The following is a 3,511-nucleotide window of genomic DNA, read 5'->3' as shown; positions in this document are numbered from 1 at the left end:
CATGGAATACTAAACCAACTCTTGAAACTTGTGCCCACAGCTATCCGTTTTTAAAGGTACAAATAATCGGTGGCTCCTCCGTATGCAGAGAACCTGTTAAAGTATATCACACAGGTAACTACTAAGTAATGTAGATATAGTCATAAATAAAAAAGACTAAAACAACCAGGAGCATAACGAAGGTCGTTTCCCTTATCTTTACCTTTTATGACATCACAGCCCCATATCGTCGATTTAACCAAATGAAGATATCTCTGATCAAGACAGACCCAAACGAAGGAAAGAAAATTCAATAATCTACTCGTGGAAGGTAATGAGCATCCATTGAGTAAGAACCTGGTCAAATAGAGAAAAGAGACCCTAGAATTTAACTTTAAAAAAAAGAAATGCCTCTTTTATTACTTTGAAGGGAGTATATCTACGGAAGCGGTAGAAGCAAGACAAAGATTAAGTCTTTCCCTGGTCCCAAAGAATATTCCGGCCAGTCTAGCTGAACAAAACCTAGCTGTGAACACACACTAGGACTAAGGTAAATGACCCTAAAGATGAATCACTTGTCATGAAATTGTGGTAACTATTGAATTGAACCACAAGAAATCTCTCCCTGACTATATGTCGGGTCAAAGAACACTTGCAATCACTGGCTCTAGCTGAAATAGATCAGATCCACTAGCATAACTTGTAGAGTGCCCAAAAAATGTTTGTCAACGAGACCTCTGTTTTTAGATTATAGATAATGCATGTGATGTATTAAGTCAATAGGGTTTCATATCTATGTGAATAAAGAATGTGAAAAAAGTTGTAAAACAACCTGTCAATCAAGATCAAAAATTGTATGCTTTCCTTTAACTATAGAACTGTCCTGAAGAAGGTGGTATTTGAACATACCGAAACGCTGCGTCGACTTATTGGTTCTTTTATGAGATCTTGTGTACAAAAATTCTTTTAAAGAAATGTCACTGTGAAACATCACAGCTTTTAAATTTCTTTTTTATTTTGTTATGGCACCTGAATACATTGTATTTGTTTGTTGATGATATATTAAATGAAATGCTTTTTACATAAAATTTTAGTGTCAGAAATTTTCTACTTGGTTTGTAAAATTTGAAAAGGTGTAATTATTGAAGACTAGTGGATCTTGAAATCAGCTTTCTGGTATGAAGCCATTCTGGTCCGAATGTATCAGGGTCTAAATTGTCTTCACCAGCTTATTCCCTAGCACCTTCGTTAGGATTTTGTTCTCCATGTTCAGTATAGAAATAAGTCTGTATGATTCACATTCGTCAGGTGGTTTCTGAAGTTTCAGTACATCTAAAATTGTGGCCCTCACAAATCATGTATGAACTTCCAAGATCTCAGGGGTTCATTCTACATGTTAAGAAGTGGTGGAACTAACTGTGATGCACGTTTCAAGTGGGAAGTCGTTAGGGCCAGGGGATTTCCTGGTCGTGAGTGGTTGGATAGCCTGTAGGATTTCTTTAGCAATGAGTGGTTCCTCTGAGCCCTGCCTATCATCGTCTGCATGTTTGGGCACAATCAGGTCTTCCACAATCGGGTTGCCATGTCCGGCCATGGGTATGAGTTGCTTCAGATAGAGGTGGGCGTAGTAGGTCGCAAATTCTCGGACTATGAGGTTAGGGTCTGTAATAGTCCAATTTGTGCTTGGGGAGGCGCTGAGAAGTAGCAGGAGACTCGCACACGGCCGGGCTTGGCTCCGCTGTGTGTTCCCATCAACCCCTGCGGCAAGGACGACGCCGCGCAGGCAACAGGAAGCGCCTGGGGGCGCGAAAAGGAGCTCTTGCGAAGTGAATCTGCGGGAGGCGCTGAGAAGTAGCAGGAGACTCGCACACGGCCGGGCTTGGCTCCGCTGTGTGTTCTGTGGCCGGGCTGGGCTCCGCCGACCTGCGTTTTGGTGCTAAGAGGGCCGGGCTTTGCTCCGCTGGTGGCCTGGCCGGGCTTGGCTCCGCCGGGCTGCGTGAGGGAAACTACAACTCCCATCAGCCCCTGCGGCAAGGACGACGCCGCGCAGGCAACAGGAAGCGCCTGGGGGCGCATAAAGGAACTCTTGCTCCCTCGTCCCGCGGGACGCGCGCGGGATGCGCGCGGGCGCTCCCGGGAGAAGCCCGGGACAAGGGCGGGCCCGTCTGTGGCCGTCCGTGGCAGGAGGAGGCAGGGCAGGGCCACGACCCTTGGCAGTTAGTCCTATGGATTCTATCATCTCGCAGTGAGTGTCTAACTACTCGTTTACTCATTTGTTCTTACTAACTACGTTTATTGAGTAAATGGCAAAATTGCGCTCTGCCAAAACCCCTGCTTTAGTCGGGACCATGGACAATTATATGGTCAAGATGGTCACAAAGATAAACTCTGATCGCCGTCAGTCCCTCAGCCGGGTTAGCCCCCCTGCTTCGCACACAGCAGACTCTATTGCTGTAGATAATATTGACATTGATAATGGAAATGAGAGTGCTTTACCTGTTCCTCCCCTTGTTGTTTTGGATATTGATATTGCTTCTTCCACAGCGGACACCCTTGATAGCAATGATGTATTGTCATCTTCTCCCGCTGCTGCTCCATCTATGATCCGCCGCCCAGTTAGGGCTTGTAGAAGAATGATTAATAAGCGTGGGGGGCAACGTAAAAAGAAAACTGCAACCTCTCAGTCTGTTTGGGCAGAGGTAACAAATAATGATAGTACTGAGGGGGGTCAGGAAGCTGTGAATAACGATCATTTTCAGCTACTCGCGGACATATTGACCACTAAAATGGAGCTAATGATCAAACCCCTAATAGCTAAAGTTGATATGATAACAAAAGAGGTAGCCAGATTAAACACACTATTATCTTCACCAGCTCCAGCTCAAGCGATTACTGAAAATACTACTAAAGCTAACCAGAGTGATCTTTTAGAGGGTGCTGTAGTAAACAGGAAGGGGGTTGATTACAAATTAGACCAAGTCTCTAAAGAGGTCTCTAGACTCGGGTGCCTCCTATCCACACACTTTTCACAGACTAAGCCGCCTCAAACTATTGGACCTGAGTTAACTGTCACGGCAGTTGTCTCCGGTTCAAATAGCGGCAAGGGGGTTAAAGGCACACCCACGGGCCAACCTGTTATCTGTGTGAGTTCTGCTCAACCTCACTCAAAGCCTGATACCATAGCTCCCACTTTACAGAAGAAAATAGCCGCTAGTAAGGCAGGCGAAAGTAGTCTGGGGAGGACAATGGGGAGGAAAAAACCCGTAGTTAACTTACCCCCTGATTGTGCACCATACACAGTGGTTTTAACAAACGTCCCGCCAGTAGACCCTAACTCTTTTGAAGAACGAGACGAGTTGACCAGCTCATTAGGCAATAAAGTCATTGCTTGGCTAAATAAATTCTGTGGGTTTCCCACCGCTTTTTGTAATGACATATTGTCAGTGCGCAGGGTTGAATGGATTGGCACCTCAAGAAAATCATGCAGAGGTGACTGTGTTATCGTAAATTTGAGACACCCGCAACACGTCGC

The 3,511-nt window shown here is 45.3% G+C and overlaps 1 long non-coding RNA gene across 1 annotated transcript; it reads left to right on the top strand.

Annotated features, from left to right (window-relative positions):
• The first annotated feature begins 228 nt into the window (after positions 1-228).
• LOC144819403 (uncharacterized) lies at positions 229-931 on the top strand. The gene is made up of 3 exons (XR_013607349.1): positions 229-310; positions 410-529; positions 856-931. It is a non-coding gene; the product is annotated as an uncharacterized LOC144819403 (long non-coding RNA).
• Positions 932-3,511: the final 2,580 nt, after the last annotated feature.

This window comes from Lissotriton helveticus, chromosome 2_1 (assembly GCF_964261635.1).
Source record: "Lissotriton helveticus chromosome 2_1, aLisHel1.1, whole genome shotgun sequence".
Lineage (NCBI taxonomy): Eukaryota > Metazoa > Chordata > Amphibia > Caudata > Salamandridae > Lissotriton > Lissotriton helveticus.
Note: the sequence above shows the minus strand (reverse complement) of the source record. Positions and strands in the feature narration are given on the sequence as shown.